This window comes from Triticum urartu, chromosome 1, assembly GCF_003073215.2.
Source record: "Triticum urartu cultivar G1812 chromosome 1, Tu2.1, whole genome shotgun sequence".
NCBI lineage: Eukaryota > Viridiplantae > Streptophyta > Magnoliopsida > Poales > Poaceae > Triticum > Triticum urartu.
Window position 1 is genome coordinate 367,388,602 of NC_053022.1, and position 20,443 is coordinate 367,409,044.

Here is a 20,443-nt window from a genome sequence, read left to right on the forward strand (position 1 = left end):
AATTTTGAAAATAAGATCATTTGATTTTATTTATTTTATCTTCAATTATTTCTATTATAAAAATTATGAGAGAGTGAATAAAATGACTTTCCCAAAATAAAGAAATATTGAGGATTTAATAAAAAATCAAATAAGATTTTATTTTGGTTTTATTTGCTATTTTATTTGAATTTAGGGAAAAGTGCACGTTTTCAAAAATTGCATTTAGGGCCAAGAAAATATTCATCCTGTTCTAAATATTTTATTTAGATGGTGAAAATTTGTTTTGGAATTTATAGAATTTTATTTAATTTTCTAGAATTTTTCTTTGTTGCAGCGTTATTGTTTAAAAAAAAAGAGACCCCGCGCCCGACTGGGCCAAGGGCCCAGCCGAGCCAGGCCGACCCAGCCTGCCGCCGCCTCCCGACCGCCGCCGCCGCCGAGTTCGGGGAGGACACGCCTTCGGAGGCCGCCCCCTTCCCCAAGTCCGCCGGACCCCCCTGGAGCCCCACACCGCCGCCGCCTCCCCACGTCGCTCGCGCCGCCTGCCGCCGCCGCCGCCGTCCCGCACCACCCGCCGCTGCCCGAAGCCCCGTCGGAGCCTCGCCGGAGCCCCGAGCCGAGGTAGCCGCCGCCCCGGTTTTCTGAGAAAAGCCGTTTCGGTTTTTTTAGAAAACCCTAGTTTTCGTTTTTTAAAAATAGATCGGTTTTTCTCCGGTTTATTTATTTAGCGAGCGTTCGCTCGTTCGTTCGTTTTAACGAACGCGTTCATCGTTTAGTTCCAGTTAACGAACATTCGTTCGTTAACCTATTCGTCATTTTTCTTTTTCTCGGATTAAATCCGCAATTTTTCTGATTGCGATTTCTGATCCGATGTTCGTTTTAGTTTAACTTTTCGCTCGTTTGTCGAAATCAGGCGATTCAAGTGCCTGGAGTTTCGTCTCGAAACCCTCTTTCCGTTTAACCAACTCAAACAAGTTTTGCCTCAGTAAAATTTGACCTAGATTCAGATTAGTAAACGGAGCTTGTTTCTTTTGCCGTTTGTCTTTCGTTGCTTCGCTCGATTTGGTTCTTTTTGCCAACCGGAGTTCTTAAGTTGAGCTTTCTGGTTAGATCTTTTATTTGAGTTTTACCTGTGCATTAGTTGAGTACTTATTGTATGCTTGTTTGTTTGCGATAGAGTACCCGGATTGTGCCGCTTGCTATTTTGAATCGCTAGGTTTCACGGATCATCACAAGGCAAGTAACACTTTGATCATTCCATCCTATTGCCCAGTTTTTATTGCATTAGATCAATCCTCACACATTGCATGATTAGGATCTAATTAAATTGTGGGTCTGGGAAGTAGATGAGGTAGTACCTATTACCTGTTTATTATCAAACCTTTGGGAGTTACTTCTACATTTGCTTATTATACCATGCTATGCCAGTAGACGTGGATTGGGTGAGTGAAATCCATGATAGATGTGAGATTGTTAAATTAATGGTTTATCTAAGGTGGCAACTTAAATACACATCTGGGTGGATTGAGGCACCTAGGTATTCCAGCGATTACCTGTTTTTCTTTATGGACCGCCACCCAGGCTCAAAGGGATCATGAGATTATTCATACTAGAAACTTCCGTGTGCATCCACAAGCTACTATGGGCTCTAGCATAGTTGACTAAGTCGTGTGAACTCTTACAGTGGTAGACTAGCAGATGTAGGGGATGTAGGTTGGTACGGTCTACCCGTTCGTAAGGTGCTAGCTCTTCTGAAAGACTATGTCTCGGTCATCCGTTTCTCAAACACCATGTAGTGCGAGAATCCTAACGGAGGAGACCGAGTCTTGTGGGGAAAAGTGCGCAAACCTCTGCAGAGTGTATAAACTAATCATGGTTAGTCGTGTCCCCGGTTATGGACAACTTGAGTATCTAGTACTTGGATTATCATGTGAATCTCATCATGTTACATTAATTAATTTTTTTGGGTTTTAATGATGATGCTTAATTGGGATTGAGAATGCTATCAACCATTCTCAATGTTTAACAACTACCATGATAGTTAAATAAAATTTATTCCTTTGCAGTAGGGAAAAATTGGCTTTACGCAAAACTGTAACCATAGAGCTTTACACCAGCCAAACATGCATGTAGTATAGCATTATTCTTTTATTGCTCTCTATGTGTTACATTGCTAGCATATTCTATGTGCTGACCCATTTCGGGCTGCAACGTTCATGTTGCAGACTTTTTAGACGATGAGTAAGGTGCCTTTTAGGTCGTGGTTCTATACTCAGTGATGCCGTTGGAGTTGATGGACTCACTTATCTTCCAAGCCTTCCGCTGTTATCGTTATTAGATGGCCTTAAGCCATATTTATTGTAATAAGTTCTCTTTTGAGATACTCGATGTAATAAGCGTGTGATTGCTACTCTGTTATAAATCCTTCAAGTACTATGTGGTGTCAGCATTACTGATCCAGGGATGACACCTGAGCACAATGATTGGACCGTTTGAGGTCTGGTCGCTACAAGATGGTATCAGAGCACACGCTGACTGTAGGACACGACCACTTAGCTAAAGCCCTAGATCACTACTCACTCTTCTCATTCTGACCTCTCATCTTTTCTACTCTTTTAGGATGGCGGGTGCAAGGAACAAGTTCACGCAACCGGATGAAGATACACCCTTTGGACGTCACTTGAAGGAAGTCACTAGGTATCTGAACATAGGAGTACCAAGCTTCACCGGGACCTACAACGCCACATTACCTGAAGAAGAGTGCTGGATGGTTCAAGTTCAAGTTCCAGGAAGGATGTTCATGCCAATCACTGAACCCATAGAGTTTTCTTTTGATGCACCAACATGGAGTCTAGGAAAGAGCATGGCAGCTCACATCGCCATGGGACGCATTGGAGAAGCCTACCGCAATGATCTCAAGGATACTATCTACCAGATTTGTGGGCGCCGAGATGAGCACTGGGAGATGATCAACACCAGGAAGGATAGATAAATTGCAGCTTTTATCTAGGAGTAAAACCAGCACATTCGATGTTAGGAGAACCAGATGTGCGCAGACATGATAGATCTGAAGAAGGCGAGGACAAGAATCAAGGAACTGGAGGAAGAACTCAAGGCTACACGTGAAGATTATGAAGAGGAAATCGAAGTATTAGTGGAGAAGAATGACGATCTGATCAAGAAGATTGGAATATTTATGGGAGACCCTACACGAGTAGAGGAAGACGAAGAACCCAAGGAGATTCGCCCGGAAGACTACATCATCATCGACGACACCGACTCGGATCCAGATGATAGCGATGATGACTATGTTGATGAAGCTGGAGCAGATATCATGGAGTCTGCAACCGAAGAATATTTCTAGTAGACCACCCCAATAGTAGTAGTAGTCCACCATGTAAATATAGTAGTCTTAGCACTTTTGCAATAGTTAGATCGATTGTATGCCCTTGTTTGATTGAATGAAGTGAATTGTTTGCTTTTGACTCATGTGCATATGGGCAGTATTTTCTCTCTAGACCCCTCTCTATTCTTAAATCTCATCTTTTCTAAACCCTCAGATGCCTCCGAGACGTGACCCCGGATTTACCTTCCCACCGGAGCTCACTCAGTTGATCCAGTAGCAGAACACATTGATGCGGTTGCTAGTCTAGAATCAGAATCAGGGGAACAACAACAACAACCCACCACCACCACCACCACCTGTTGATCACTTAGCCCGTTTTCTTAGGCTGAATCCGCCGGTGTTTTCCAGTAGCATCGAGCCGATAGTAGCAGATGATTGGCTCCGCAAGACAGCAAGGGAGTTGACCACGGCAGGATGCACAGATGCAGAAAGGGTGAAATTTGCCGCACACCAGCTTGAAGGACCCGCATCATCATGGTGGGAGAATTTCACAGCCACTTTCCCTGTCGACACTGTCACATGGGACCAGTTCCAGCAGGCTTCCCGTACTTCCCATGTTTCAACAGGAGCTATGGCCATGAAGAAGCGAGAGTTTCGCAACTTGCGCCAAGGAGGACAGACAGTTGGCCAGTATGTGGAGGACTTTAGTAAGCTAGCACGTTATGCCCCAGATGACATTGCTACAGATGCAGCTAAGCAGGAGAAGTTTCTGGAAGGACTGAATGATGAGTTGAGCATGCAGTTGATGGTAGCAACCTTCAACAACTACTAGGAGTTGGTAGATCGTGCTCTCATGATTGAAGGGAAGCAGCAGCAAATTGAGAACCACAAGAGGAAGTATGGACAAGGGAAGTACAATTCAGGAGCTTAGCAGAAGCCACGTTTTACCCCTAGGCCGGGAGGACATTTTCAGCATACCCATGGAGGAGGTAGCTCGCACAATCATAATGACCCCAAGAATGGTAATGGGAATGGAGGAAGCAACGGCCAGAACCGTACCAACCCATCAACACCAGCCAAGAGAGACCTGAGCCAAGTCACTTGCTTTAAGTGCCAGAAGACCGGACATTACGCTAATGAATGTCCTGAAACCCAGAATGTGAATCATGAAATACCTCATTCCTAACAACATGTGAATCAGGAAACATGAACTCAAATTATCAAGAATGACATAAAACCACCTCAAACGATACGGTAGAAAGAAATTGCACTCCGGATTGCAAGATGAAGAAAGCTTGAGCTCTTTTGAAAAGACTCTCAATGAACACTTGGAGAAGGAATATAAATCCTTGATGGACCAACATGTAGAACCTTGATGAAGAAGAAAGAGAAGTTGAAAACACAAGGTGAAACCTTGTAATGGTTTAGGTGTATCTCCGTGATGATATAATTGCGAGAGCTTGGAACTCCGGAAAAGAAAAGATAAGCATCTCGAACTGAGAATGTGATACGATGAACCACTCCGGAAAAAGAATTAAACACTTGGATGGGACAAGAATAAGAATTATGTTATGCGTATCCTTCAACAATTTAATTGCTGACAAGCAACGGATTTGGCATACTACTTATCCTCGTAGAAAGATTAAGATAGATATAGCGCAAACTTGAGAAAGTCTTCAACGATCCACCGGTAGAATTTGAAAAGCACGAATGCATAGATATGATACACGAAGGAAGAAAACTCTTGAACGAACCACCGTAAGAATTGAAAATGAACGAATAAAACATGAAGAAACACCGGGAAGGATTAGCAATTAAACGTAGATGCTTGAGAGAATATAGATACATGAGAACGAAGAGATCACGAGCCGATTAACGATGACTTGAACGAAGCACCGGTAAAAATTGGAGAATGATAGCTGAAAGCTGAGAATGAATAAGTCTTCTGAAATGATGATCTCCGGAGGAAGGAGAAGAATTTTCGCGATCAAAACAATTATGAGAGGATGGCCTTGAACTAGAACCACGAATCTCTGAGAGAACGGATAAGATATGGAGGTAAAACTCTTCTTCGGTCTTCAAATGATGAGAAAGACGACGATAAACACCACCATGAATTGTTGAGACACTCCGGAATAAAGAAGAATAGAAAAGTTGAACCAATGATGAAAAGAAATGAAAGATCTTGGAGAAAGACATTTGACTGATGACAATTCATTCTTACATCAAACTTTGAAAGATTTGAGGATAGCTCCGGTAAAATAAGAAGAGTCAGGTAAGATCCTGGGAAAAGACCTGTGGGTTAGGGCCCACTCAAAAGAAACACCGTCGGACGATTTGAAGGAGAGATTGCACCGGTTGAATTAAATGGCTTGAATAAGATAGGACCTCGAAATAGCTTGAGCGGATGCAAAGTGGAAACACGAATCTTCGAGATATCTTGAGCACTCCGGAACAATTGAATAGCGAGAAATGACTGAATATGAGGTGCACCAGCATGAGAAGGTATTTGCAACGAGGAAAATATATAATTGGCAAAGCTTGAATTGAATTCATCGGATAAAAGAGAACGAAGAATGATGAATTAGAAGCTTCGTTAGCATCTTCCTGAGAATCACCGGATAAGAACATTGATGGAAAAAGAATGGAGATACTTCATATAAAAGGATACTTGATTAAGAATTCCGAGTCCTTAAGGAAAAAGGGTGGGAGGGTGGGAAATACAAAGGCAACTTGGAGACGGATGAAACAAACACCGTTGAGAAGCAGTGATAATTGATCTTGCGGGAGTTGAAATGATCGGATCCACTTGAAGAGAAACACGCCGGTTTAAAACAAATTGGCATGACAATCTCGATTATCATGAAGGATTAGTTATCCACATCGGAGTATGAGAACAACATTAGAGAAGGTATGGAATCAACATTTGACTTCGAAGCAACTCGAATACCACAACTCAAAACAAAAACAAGGATTGGCTTACAGAATAAGCCGGAACAAACATATGATAGAGATTTCGTCCGAAGTTTTCGTGGTGGGGCCTACACGGGCTCGATCGTACAGCACCATCATGTACAAGGCAGTGCACATGACATACGAAGCGTCCCCGAGTCGGCATAGACAAGGACTCTTTAAGACACAACGAGACCACTGTAAAACCAACTGTGAATAGGCGGACCACTAGACGTCGAACCCCAATTTCATATCATATATCTGTCAGAAAGAAATCCTAAGAGCTACTTGAATTCCCACTTATAAACTCCCGAAACTTTCCGGTTATGCAATCAGGTGTTGGGGATACAGGGGAAGCATAACATCTCACCCAAAACTAGCAAATCCTACATCCAGCTGTATCCATCCTTCAACACATAAGCAAGAAACCTTCGGAAATCGTCTACCTCAACCTTTGAAAAGCATCTGTTATACGAGTTATGGCAATACTCCCAAACTCCCACCCCAGTACTGGGTGGCGTCGAGGTTATCTCACCAACAACTGCATAAAAGAGATTTTCGATGTCAGCGAACTAAACTCAGGTATTTCAGAACTGCAACGATAAAATTGTGACGACAACACCTCGGAGCTCAACTCCCCGGGACACTGCCACAACCCCTAAATGTCAGGAGGCACCAAGAACAATGTTCTCGTCACAAAACCATCGGAACGATTCCAAGATACCCACGTGATCCTAAATTTTTTTTAGTGAAATTTAAGAAGAGAAGAGTCAAAACTCTACGTTAGGATGCCTCACCAGAGCGATGAAGGGACTGAGGAGTAAAAAGAAGTCCTAACTCTCCGATATATAATTCCTAAATGACTCAAAACATTTTTCTAGACTCAACAACGGCAGCTAAAAACGATCAAGCAGTGGGGCTCCTAAGGTCGGGGAAGGCTCTGATACCAACTTGTAATGCCCTCGATGCGGCTATATCTCCCACGTGTCGAAGCACGACTTAGAGGCATAGACGCATTGAAAGCAATGTCGCAAGTGAGGTAATCTTCACACAACCCATGTAATACATAAGGGAAAGAGATACATAGTTGGCTTACATTCGCCACTTCACACAATACATGAATAAAGCATAACAACATCCAAATACAATCAAGGTCCGACTACGGAACCAAAATAAAAGAAGAACCCCAAATGCGACACGGTCCCGATCGACCCCAACTGGGCTCCACTACTGATCCACTAGAGAGAAACAACACAAACGACAAGATCTTCATCGAGCTCCTCCTTGAGCTTGGTAGCGTCACCTGAACGGTACTGACGAGCACCTGCAAACTGGTTTTGGAAGTATCTATGAGTCACGGGGACGCATCAATCTCGCACCCTCGCGATCAAGACTATTTAAGCTTATAGGAAGGGTAAAAGGTATGAGGTGGAGCTGCAGCAAGCGACTAGCAAATATGGTGGCTAACCTGTTCGCAAAAGAGAGCGAGAAGAGAAGGCAAAGCACGAACGAAGAACTATGATCAAGAAGTGATCCTAGAACAACCTACGTCAAGCATAACTCCAACACCGTGTTCACTTCCCGGACTCCGCCGGAAAGAGACCATCATGGTTACACACGCGGTTGATGTATTTTAATTAAGGTCAACTTCAGGTTTTCTACAACCGGACATTAACAAATTCCCATCTGCCCATAACCGCGGGCTCGGCTTTCGAAAGTTCAAATCCCTGCAGGGGTGTCCCAACTTAGCCCATCACAAGCTCTCATGGTCAACGAAGGATATTCCTTCTAGCGGGAAGACCCGATCAGGCTCGGAATCCCGGTTACAAGACATCCTCGACAATGGTAAAACAAGTCCAGCAAGACCACCCGCTGTGCCGACAAATCCCGATAGGAGCTGCACATATCTCGTTCTCAGGGCACACCGGATAAGCTAAGTGTACGGGAGCCAACGTAACCCAAGTTGCCAAGGGACGGCCCTGCACGGTGCTCTGGGTTGGACTAACACTCAGAGGAGCACTGGCCCGGGGGTTTAAATAAAGATGACCCTTGAGTCTGCAGAACCCAAGGGAAAGAAAAGGCTAGGTGGCGAATGGTAAAACCAATGTTGGGCCTTGCTGGAGGAGTTTTATTCAAGGCAAACTGTCAAGGGGTTCCCATTATAATCCAACCGCGTAAGGAACGCAAAATCCGGGAACATAACACCGATATGATGGAAACTAGGGCGACAAGAGTGGAACAAAACACCAGGCATAAGGCCGAGCCTTCCATCCTTTACCAAGTATATAGATGCATTAATTAAATAAGATATATTGTGATATCCCAAAAAGTAAACATGTTCCAACAAGGAACAAACTTCAAAATTCACCTGCAACTAACAACGCTATAAGAGGGGCTGAGCAAAGCGGTAACATAGCCAAACAACGGTTTGCTAGGACAAGGTGGGTTAGAGGCTTGGTTCAACAATATGGGAGGCATGATAAGCAAGTGGTAGGTATCGCAGCATAGGCATAGCAAAAGAGCGAGCAACTAGCAAGCAAAGATAGAAGTGATTTCGAGGGTATGGTCATCTTGCCTGAAATCCTGCAAGAAGAAGAACGAGTCCATGAAGAAGACAAATAGACGTAGACGAACAAATCCTCACAACACGACGTTACCGGATCCAACCCGAAGAAGCAAACACCGGAAAGAAGCACACAACATAGTAAACAACCAACACATGAACATGGTAGGATATGCGGGATGCGGTATGCGATGCATATGCATGATTTGCAAGGGAATGAATGAACCTGGCCTCAACATGGAAATCCAAGAGTGCCACTGGAAAGAGGAGATGATTTCGGTTGAAATCGATATAAAGGTCACCGGAATCGGATGCACGGTTTGAAAATGGCAAGCAAAACAAATATGGCACCGGTCTGCGATAAATAGCAAGTAGCCATCTAAATGCAACAGGTTAAACATGCTACAACACCCAAACATGGCAAAAAATACATGGCAGGGATCCACTCATAAAGGTTAACAAAAGATGAACACTGAGCTACGGCCAATTCATCCATTAACAGGTTCAAACAAGCATGGCAAAAGAGCAAATGGTAAACAGATTCAGACTTTAGTGAAATTAACACAAGCCTGGAATTTCAGATCAGGTAGCACACTTTGAAGCATGAAAACTAGATGTTACAGGAACCTAGCATGGCAAAGCAAGGCATGGCATGGAGCTACTCAAAGAGCTTAACAAAAGTCCCTTAGTGACCTTGAGCCAAAAGGGATCAGAAAATACAATTGCAAGCATGTGAACATGGCAAAAACATAATCAGGTCACAGACTTAGAGAAAAACTGGAGCATGTGAATCAGATATCAAGTAGGCATGTTTACGAGCTCGATGCACTCACTACAGAGCAAGGCATGACAATCTAAGCATACACCCATCAATAATACACATTATACAAGCTAGACATGGCAAGAACAACAACATAGCATGCACGGATCAACTACAACATCCTCGGCAAAATCGCTAACAAGTAGACAATCTGCCCAGATTCACGAAATAGCAAAAGTAGAGCTTGATTGACTCAAGCTAGGGTGCTCCATAATTGCAAACAAAGACACGAATGGATAGAGCACTACAAGATTAACAAATCATCCTTAATGATCATCCTCAAAAGAGGCACGGATCACTAGGAAACAACATGAACATATGGCATATTGATAAAAACAGATCAAGGACTTGGAGAAATTTTAAGTCCCTGAAATCAGCATTAACGAATGCATCACTTTGCAAGCTTGTGATAGTCACCCCACATATCACAAAAATACATGGATAGCACCTTTGGAAAGATGGCATGGCATATAACAAAACACATGTAGGGCTCAGGAGCATATCATGCACACATTAATCATGGCAAAAAATGACAAATAGCTATTTGGTGTAGCAGATCTGACAATTAACTCAAATAGCTCTCTTCCAACAGCATTTCGGGCATCAAGATGAGCTCAAATGAAAATGATGCAATGAGATAAAATGATGTGCTCTCTGAGACGAACATTTTGATATGCTACACGCATGAATCGGAGGCACGGATGATGAGTTATGACATGATGAACATGGGCATTTGAAACTGGAAATCTCGGGGACTTAGAGAAAAATATACCTCCGAGAACAGATCTAGGGTTTTTGCCCCGAGTGCACGCAGATCGAGGCAGAGCCGGACCTTCGCTGGAGTTTGCGCCGGAGATAGGGGAGGCGATGGCCGGCTCAAGGTCGCCGCGGGGCGGCGATGGCCGACGAGAAGCGGCGCGGCCGCCGGAGCACGGGCGGCGCGCCGGGCGGAGCAGCTGGGTGGGGCGGCGCGGCGATTTGCGCCGGCGATGGTGGCAGGTGTGCGCCGGCGAAGAGCATCGGCTGGCGGGAAGGAGCCGGGCGGCGGAAGGCGACCTGGCGGCGGGGACGGTTGGCGCTGACGAACCGAGCGCGATTGGCGGCGGCGGGCGCCCGACCGGGCCGGGAGGGCCGTGGCTGGGCCCGGCGGGCCTGGCGGGTGGTGCGGCGAAGTAGGGAGGCCAGGCGGATACGTGGCGGCGGCTGAGTGGGTGCGGGAGGCGGCGGCGCTGACGTGTCGCGCTCCCATTGGCCGGGGCGACGTGACGGTGGGATGGACGCGTCCGCCGGCGGGCGGACATGTCCGGCGGCGCGAAGAGAGGTGAGATCTAGGGTTTGTCTGCGAGAATTTTTGGATGGGATCACATATATATAGGTAGAGGGAGCTAGGAGAGTCCAAATGAGATGCGGTTTTCGGCCACGCGATCGTGATCGAATGACCGAGATGATGGAGGGGGTTTAGGTGGGTTTTGGGCCAGTTTGGAAGGATGTTGGGCTGCAACACACACGATGCCTTCTCGGTCCCTCGGTTAACCGTTGGAGCATCAAACAAAGTCCAAATGGTACGAAACTTGACAGGCGGTCTACCGGTAGTAAACCAAGGCCGCATGACAAGTCTCGGTCCAATCTGAAAACATTTAGCACCCGCACACGAAAAGAGGTAGAAAGGGACACCAGGTGACATAGGAACGCCGGATTGCAAAACGGACAACGGGGAAAAATGCTTGGATGCATGAGACGAACACGTATGAAAATGAAATGCACATGATGACATGATATGAGATGCATGACACGCAAGCAATGACAAGGCAACAATAGCGAATAACTGGACGACACCTGGCACATCGGTCACGGGGCGTTACATGTTTGATCGATCGCAAGGAGCTAAGGTATTTTCCAAAATCGATCTGCGATCAGGATACCATCAGTTGAAGATTCGAGAACAGGATATACCTAAGAAGGCTTTTACCACTAGGTATGGGCTGTACGAGTATATGGTTATGTCATTTGGCCTGACTAATGCACCTGCATATTTTATGAACATGATGAACAAAGTGTTTATGGAGTTTTTGGATAAGTTTGTCGTAGTGTTCATTGATGATATCCTAGTTTACTCGAAGGATGAAGAGGAGCATAAGGAGCATTTGCGTTTGGTACTTGGTAAGCTCAGAGAACATCAATTATATGCCAAGTTTAGCAAATGTGAGTTTTGGTTGAAGAAAGTTGGATTCCTCGGACACGTTATATCTGGAGAAGGTATAGCAGTATATCCCACTAAGGTTGACACTGTGACAAATTGGGAAGCCCCAACAACAGTTGGAGAGATCCGGAGTTTTCTTGGACTTGCAGGATACTACCGGAGATTCATTGAAAATTTCTCAAAGATTGCGAAGCCTATGACGGAGTTGTTGAAGAAGGATACCAAGTTCATATGGACTGAGGAATGTGAGGCCAGTTTCCAGGAGTTGAAGAAATGCTTGGTTACATCACCAGTGTTGATTTTGCCTGATCAGACCAAGGATTATGAGGTGTATTGCGACGCTTCACGTCGAGGACTTGGAGCAGTGCTTATGCAAGAAGGAAGAGTTGTTTCCTATGCCTCACGACAGCTTAAGCCTCATGAGTTGAATTATGCTACGCATGATTTGGAGTTAGCAGCCGTAGTGCATGCATTGAAGACTTGGAGACATTTTCTCATTGGAAACCATTGTGAGGTGTACACGGATCACAAGAGTTTGAAGTACATTTTCACGCAGAAGGAGTTGAATCTCAGACAAAGGAGATGGTTGGAGCTCATCAAGGATTATGATATGAGATTGCATTATCATCCCGGGAAGGCTAACGTAGTAGCCGATGCGCTGAGTCGTAAAAGCCATGTCAACACCTTAATGATGGGAGATTTACCAAGAGAGTTAGCCGAAAATTTTCATGAGCTATGTTTGGAGATAGTTCCGAGAGGCTATGTAGCAACATTGGAGATTCAGTGTACGTTGATGGATAAGATCAGAGAAGCCCAGAAGATTGACAAGGAGATTGCTTCTATTAAGGAGAAAATAAGCAAAGGAAAAGCTAAAGGATTTTGTGAGGATGAGCACGATACCTTATGGTTTGAAGACCGTGTTTATGTGCCTAATGATTCGGAGATCAGGAAGTTGATTCTGCAAGAGGCCCATGATTCACCATATTCGATTCACCCAGGAAATACCAAGATGTATTTGGATTTGAAGGATATTTTCTGGTGGACCGGAATGAAGAAGGATATTGCGGAGTATGTAGCCGTTTGTGATGTATGTCAGAGAGTAAAGGCAGAGCATCAAAAGCCAGCAGGATTGCTACAGCCATTGCCGATACCCGAATGGAAGTGGGATAAGCTAGGCATGGATTTTATTACAGGATTTCCCAGAACTCGTTCAGGCTATGACTCGATATGGGTTGTAGTCGATCGTTTGACAAAGGTAGCTCATTTTATCCCAGTGAAGACTACCTATACTAGTGCCAAGTTGGCAAAGATATACATGACCAAAATGGTATGTCTGCATGGAGTTCCAAGGAGCATTGTATCAGATAGAGGAACCCAGTTTACCTCAGAGTTCTGGAATCAGTTGCACAAAACTTTGGGTACCAGGCTAGAGTTTAGTACAGCTTTCCATCCGCAGACAGATGGACAGACCGAGAGAGTCAATCAGATTTTGGAGGATATGCTTAGAGCTTGTGTGCTAGATTACGGATCTAGCTGGGACGAGAATTTGTCATATGCAGAGTTCTCCTATAACAATAGTTATCAATCCAGTTTGAATATGGCCCCTTTCGAAGCCTTGTATGGAAGGAGGTGCAGGACCCCGTTGTCGTGGGATGAAGTTGGAGACCTCCAGTTGTTTGGACTAGATCTGATTAAGGAGTCTGAACAGAAGGTAAAATTGATTTGCGATAGGCTCAAGGTAGCCCAGTCCAGGCAGAAGAGCTACACAGATTCAAAACGCAAAGAGACAGTTTACAAAGTCGGAGACCGAGTTTATCTTCGAGTATCTCCACTTCGAGGAGTTAAGCGCTTTGGAGTTAAGGGAAAGTTAGCGCCACGTTTTGTAGGACCATACAAGGTTTTGGAGCGTATGGGAGAAGTACCTTATAAGTTGGAATTGCCTGAAGGATTGTCAGGAGTTCACGACGTGTTCTACGTTTCCCAATTAAAGAAGTGCCACACAGAGATGGTTGATATACCGCTAAGAGATACAGTGCCGCTGGAAGCGATTCAGTTGGACAGTGATTTGACCTGTGAAGAGAAACCAGTTAAAATTCTTGAGTATGCCAGCCGAGTCACCCGCAGCAAGGTTATCAAGTTTTGCAAAGTTCAGTGGAGCCACCACACGGAGGATGAAGCCACCTGGGAACGAGAGGAGGATCTGTTGAAGGACCACCCTCACCTATTTTCTAGCCAACCCGAATCTCGAGGGCGAGATTCATCTTAAGGGGGGTAGGTTTGTAACATCCCAAATTTTCAATTTGGAATGTTATACAATAGATCATCATTGCACATCATATTTATTGCATTTTGGTTGATCCTAGAAATTTCACGCAACTCAAGGACCCTCGGAGAGAGTTGGGGATTTCGTTATTTTCATATTTGAGTTGTCTCAAATTTTGAAAATAGGATCATTTGATTTTATTTATTTTATCTTCAATTATTTCTATTATAAAAATTATGAGAGAGGGAATAAAATGACTTTCCCAAAATAAAGAAATATTGAGGATTTAATAAAAAAATCAAATAAGATTTTATTTTGGTTTTATTTGCTATTTTATTTGAATTTAGGAAAAATTGCACGTTTTCAAAAATTGCATTTAGGGCCAAGAAAATGTTCATCCTGTTCTAAATATTTTATTTAGACGGTGAAAATTTGTATTGGCATTTTTAGAATTTTATTTATTTTTCTAGAATTTTTCTTTGTTGCAGCGTTATTGTTTTTTTAAAAGAGAACCCGCGCCCGCCTGGGCCAAGGGCCCAGCCAGGCCAGGCCGGCCCAGCCTACCGCCGCCTCCCGCCCGGGTCGGGACCGGAGTCCCGACCGCCGCCGCCGCCGAGTCCAGGGAGGACACGCCTCCCGAGGCCGCCCCCTTCCCCAAGTCCGCCGGACCCCCCCTTTATAACCCCGCCGGACCCCCTGGAGCCGCACATCGTCGCCGCCTCCCCACGCCGCCCGCGCCGCCTGCCGCCGCCGCTCGGAGTCGTCGCCCCGCACCACCCACCGCCGCACGGAGCACCGCCGGAGCCTTGCCGAAGCCCCGAGCCGAGGTAGCCGCCACCCCGGTTTTCTGAGAAAAGCCGTTTCGGTTTTTTTAGAAAACCCTAGTTTTCGTTTTTTAAATAGATCGGTTTTCTCCGGTTTATTTAATTAGCGAGCGTTCGCTCGTTCATTTGTTTTAACGAACGCGTTCATCGTTTAGTTCCAGTTAACGAACGTTCGTTCGTTAACCTGTTCATCGTTTTTCTTTTTCTCGGATTAAATCCATGATTTTTCTGATCGCTATTTCTGATCCAATGTTCATTTTAGTTTAACTTGTCGCTCGTTTGTCGGAATCAGGCGATTCAAGCGCCTGGAGTTTCGTCTCGAAACCCTCTTTCTGTTTAACCAACTCAAACAAGTTTTGCCTCAGTAAAATTTGACCTAGATTCAGATTAGTAAATGGAGCTTGTTTCTTTCGCCGTTTGTCTTTCGTTGCTTCGTTCGATTGGGTTCTTTTTGTCAACCGAAGTTCTTAAGTTGAACTTTCTGGTTAGATATTTTATTTGAGTTTTACCTGTGCATTAGTTGAGTACTTATTGTATGCTTGTTTTTTTGCGATAGAGTACCCGGATTGTGCCGCTTGCTACTTCGAATCGCTAGGTTTCACGGATCATCAGCAAGGCAAGTAACACTTTGATCATTCCATCCTATTACCCAGTTTTTATTGCATTAGATCAATCCTCACACATTGCATGATTAGGATCTAATTAAATTGTGGGTCTGGGAGGTAGATGAGGTAGTACCTATTACCTATTTATTATCAAACCTTTGGGAGTTACTTCTATGTTTGCTTATTATACCATGCTATGCCAGTAGACGTGGATTGGGTGAGTGAAATCCATGATAGATGTGAGATTGTTAAATTAATGGTTTATCTAAGGTGGCAACTTAAATACACATATGGCTGGATTGAGGCACCTGGGTATTCTAGCGATTGCCTGTTTTTCTTTATGGACCGCCACCCAGGCTCAAAGGGATCATGAGATTATTCATACTAGAAACTTCTGTGTGCAGCCACAAGCTACTATGGGCTCTAGCATAGTTGACTAAGTCATGCGAACTCTTACAGTGGTAGACTAGCAGATGTAGGGGATGTAGGTTGGTACGGTCTACCCGTTCGTAAGGTGCTAGCGCTTCTGAAAGACTATGTCTCGGTCATCCGTTTCTCAAACACCATGTAGTGCGAGAATCCTAACGGAGGAGATCGAGTCTTGTGGGGAAAAGTGCGCAAACCTCTGCAGAGTGTATAAACTAATCATGGTTAGCCGTGTCCCCGGTTATGGACAACTTCAGTATCTAGTACTTGGATTATCATGTGAATCTCATCATGTTACATTAATTAATTTTGTTGGGTTTTAATGGTGCTCCTTAATTGGGATTGAGAATGCTGTCAACCATTCTCAATGTTTAACAACTACCATGATAGTTAAATAAAATTTATTCCTTTTGTCGTGGAATTGTCACGGCAGATGTCCTAGAGCAAGGACTTAGTCGTAGGGCCATCGCACTAGGAAGCTTAAAGGGGTTAATCAGGACAAAAGACATGATAGGGTTTTATACTAGTTCGATCCCTTACGATGAAGGTAAAAGCCTACGTCTAGTTGGGATTGGTATTGCCGAGGTTTCGATCTCCAAGAGGCTCAACTCACCGGCTTGGTTATCGACTTGGTTGTTTCGTGCCTAAGCCGCCACCGGGTCGTCCCCTTATATACATGGGTTGACGCCTGGTGGCCTATAGAGTCCCGGCCGGCTCATAATCGTGTCCGGCTTGGTGAGTTCCTTTACATGCCTTTCTTTACAAGTCTTACCGCCCATATGGCGGTTTACAATAACGGGCCTTAAGCCGGCCCGAGGCCTTTGGGCTTTCTATATGTTTAATAAACTATCATCTTGACTGTATATTGGGCTTATTATGTAACCCACCATTAGGGCTGACCCGGCCCCTCCTGGGCGGGTCATATTGGTAGTAATATCCCCAACACCTTTGCAGTAGGGAAAAATTGGCTTTACGCAAAACTGTAACCATAGAGCTTTCCACCAGCCAAACATGCATGTAGTATAGCATTATTCTTTTATTGCTCTCTATGTGTTTCATTGCCAGCATATTCCATGTGCTGACCCGTTTCGGGCTGCAACATTCATGTTGCAGACTTTTCAGACGACGAGTAAGGTGCCTTTTAGGTCGTGGTTCTATACTTAGTGATGCCGTTGGAGTTGATGGACTCACTTATCTTCCAAGCCTTCCGCTGTTATCGTTATTAGATGGCCTTAAGCCATATTTATTGTAATAAGTTCTCTTTTGAGATACTCGATTTAATAAGTGTGTGATTGCTACTCTGTTATAAATTCTTCAAGTACTGTGTGGTGTCAGCATTACTGATCCAGGGATGACACCTGAGCACAGAGATTGGATCGTTTGAGGTCTGGTTGCTACATGAAAGCTTCGATTTCTGTTGGGGTAAGAAGATTGTGATCCAGTTGAAGGGTGTCTTTTGTTGCCGGAACTTGGTCCTCCATGGCCTTCTTGATCCCTTCATCCTTGTTGATCTCCATGGGTTCTTCTCTCTTCAGCTCTATCTTCATTAGCCAAGTATCGTTGCCCTCATGGTTGGAGGAGGAGGGAGATGACATAGTGCCTAGCCTTGACAACCCTGACAGAAAATAGCTCGAAACAAAGACAGGAGATTTTTGCGTGATACGGGAGTCAAAACCCCTGGGAGGTTATATAATGAATTTTACCGACCAAAATACGTGTCATGTACAAAAACAGAGTCCGGAGAGCACACGAGGTGCCCACGAGGTAGGGGGGCGTGCCCAGTAGGGTAGGGCGCGCCCTCCACCCTCATGGAGCCCTCGTGTCCTTCCCAGACTACTGCTTAATTTTCTATTTTTCTAAATATTCCAAAACGGAGAAATATTTCCTTAAAAACTGTTTTGGAGTTGGTTTACTTACCGCACCACATACCTATTCCTTTTCGGAGTCTGAAACATTCCGGAAAGTGTCCCTTATGTATTCCTCCGGGGTTACAGTCTCAATAACATTGGTTTCAACATTTATGGGATTACCTGAGATATAGTGTTTGATTCTTTGACCGCTCAGCACCTTCGGATTTATGCCTTCGAAGTTGTTGATTTTTATGGCACCGGAACGGTAGACCTCCTCGATAATGTAAGGACCTACCCATTTAGAGAGAAGTTTTCCAGCAAAAAAATCTTAAACGAGAGTTGTATAGCAATACATAATCACCTACATTAAACTCACGCTTTTGTATCCTTTTTTCATGCCATCTTTTAACTTTTTCTTTAAACAACTTGGCATTTTCATAGGTTTGGGTTCTCCATTATCTAGTGAGCTAATATCAAATAACCTCTTCTCACCGGCAAGTTTAAAATCATAATTAAGTTCTTTAATAGCCCAATAAGCCTTGTGTTCTAGTTCAAGAGGTAAGTGACATGCTTTTCCATAGACCATTTTATACGGAGACATACCCATAGGATTTCTATATGCAGTTCTATAGGCCCATAATGCATCATCAAGTTTCTTTGACCAATTCTTTCTAGACCTATTAACAGTCTTTTGCAAAATTAATTTGAGTTCTCTATTACTCAATTCTACTTGACCACTAGACTGAGGGTGATAAGGAGATGCAATTCTATGATTAACATCATATTTAGCAAGCATTTTACGGAAAGCACCATGAATAAAATGTGAACCACCATCAGTCATTAAATATGTAGGGACTCCAAATCTTGGAAAAATAACTTATTTAAGCATTTTAATAGAAGTGTTATGATCAGCACTACTAGTTGGAATAGCTTCTACCCACTTAGTAACGTAATCAACAACAACTAAAATATGTGTATAACCATTAGAGGAAGGAAAAGGTCCCATATAGTCAAAGCCCCAAACATCAAATGGTTCAATAACAAGTGAATAATTCATAGGCATTTCTTGACGTCTACTAATATTACCAATTCTTTGACATTCATCACAAGATAAGACAAACTTACGGGCATCCTTGAAGATAGTAGGCCAATAAAAACCAGATTGCAGTACCTTATGTGCAGTTCTATCTCCAGCATGGTGTCCTCCATAAGCTTCGGAGTGACACTTGCGTAGGATCTATTCCTGTTCATGCTCAGGTACACAACGTCTGTCGGTGTCAAAACTGGCGGATCTCGGGTAGGGGGTCCCGAACTGTGCGTCTAAGGCGGATGGTAACAGGAGGCAGGGGACACGATGTTTTACCCAGGTTCGGGCCCTCTAGATGGAGGTAAAACCCTATGTCCTGCTTGATTAATATTGATTATATGGGTAGTACAAGAGTAGATCTACCACGAGATCAGGGAGGCTAAACCCTGGAAGCTAGACTATGGTATGATTGTATGTTGTCCTACGGACTAAATCCCTCCGGTTTATATAGACACCAGAGGGGGCTAGGGTTACACAAGGTCGGATACAAAGGAGGAGATACACATATCCGTATTGCCTAGCTTGCCTTCCACGCCAAGTAGAGTCCCATCCGGACACGAGACGAAGTCTTCAATCTTGTATCTTCATAGTCTAACAGTCCGGACAATGGATATAGTCCGGCTGTCCGAAGACCCCCTAATCCAAGACTCCCTCAGTAGCCCCTGAACCAGGCTTTCAATGACGATGAGTCCGGCGCGCAGTATTGTCTTCGGCATTGCAAGGCGGGTTCCTCCTCCGAATACACCACGGAAGAATCTGAATTCAAGGATAGTGTCCGACCCTGCAAAATAAGTTCCACATACCACCGTAGAGAGAATAGTATTTCCACAAATCTTATTTGCTGACTTGTTTTGGCAAGACGACAATGTCACGGCCCGGTGATTATTCGAACCGTTTCCTTTAACTAGCCCCGCACATAACGCGAGGCAGTTTTTTGACATGTCTTGTCAAAGCAGAGATCGTGTCCCCTTATCACGGGATTCTCATCAATACGGGTGTGGGTAACCCAACCGCGCCATCGATTACAACGCTTGGGGGACGAGCGAGTTTTACCAGGCTAGTGGGGATGCATAGTTTCATCCGCCCATATAAAGGGATAATGATTTACCTTTTCATCCACGCCTTCTTCCTCCTTTGCTCATCCACCTTCGCATACTCGAGCCCCAGCGCCCAAGTTTGCATTCCCCACCTCGACCTTCTCCAACCATGTCCGGAGCGGGAGGCAGGTGGATGGTCTCCTTCGTCATGGAGGGACACGTCAAGAAGCTAAGGAGAGCCGGATACTTGCCCGACGACATCGTGCACCGGCTCCCAGAGGAGGGGCAGCTCATCCCCACCCCCAGGCCCTATGAGAGGGTGGTGTTCCTTACCCATTTCCTCCGCGGACTGGGATTTCCTCTCCACCCATTTGTCCGGGGGCTCATGTTCTACTACGGCCTGGATTTTCACGATCTGGCCCCGAACTTCATCCTCAACATCTCGGCGTTCATCGTCGTGTGCGAGGCCTTCCTCCGAATCAAGCCCC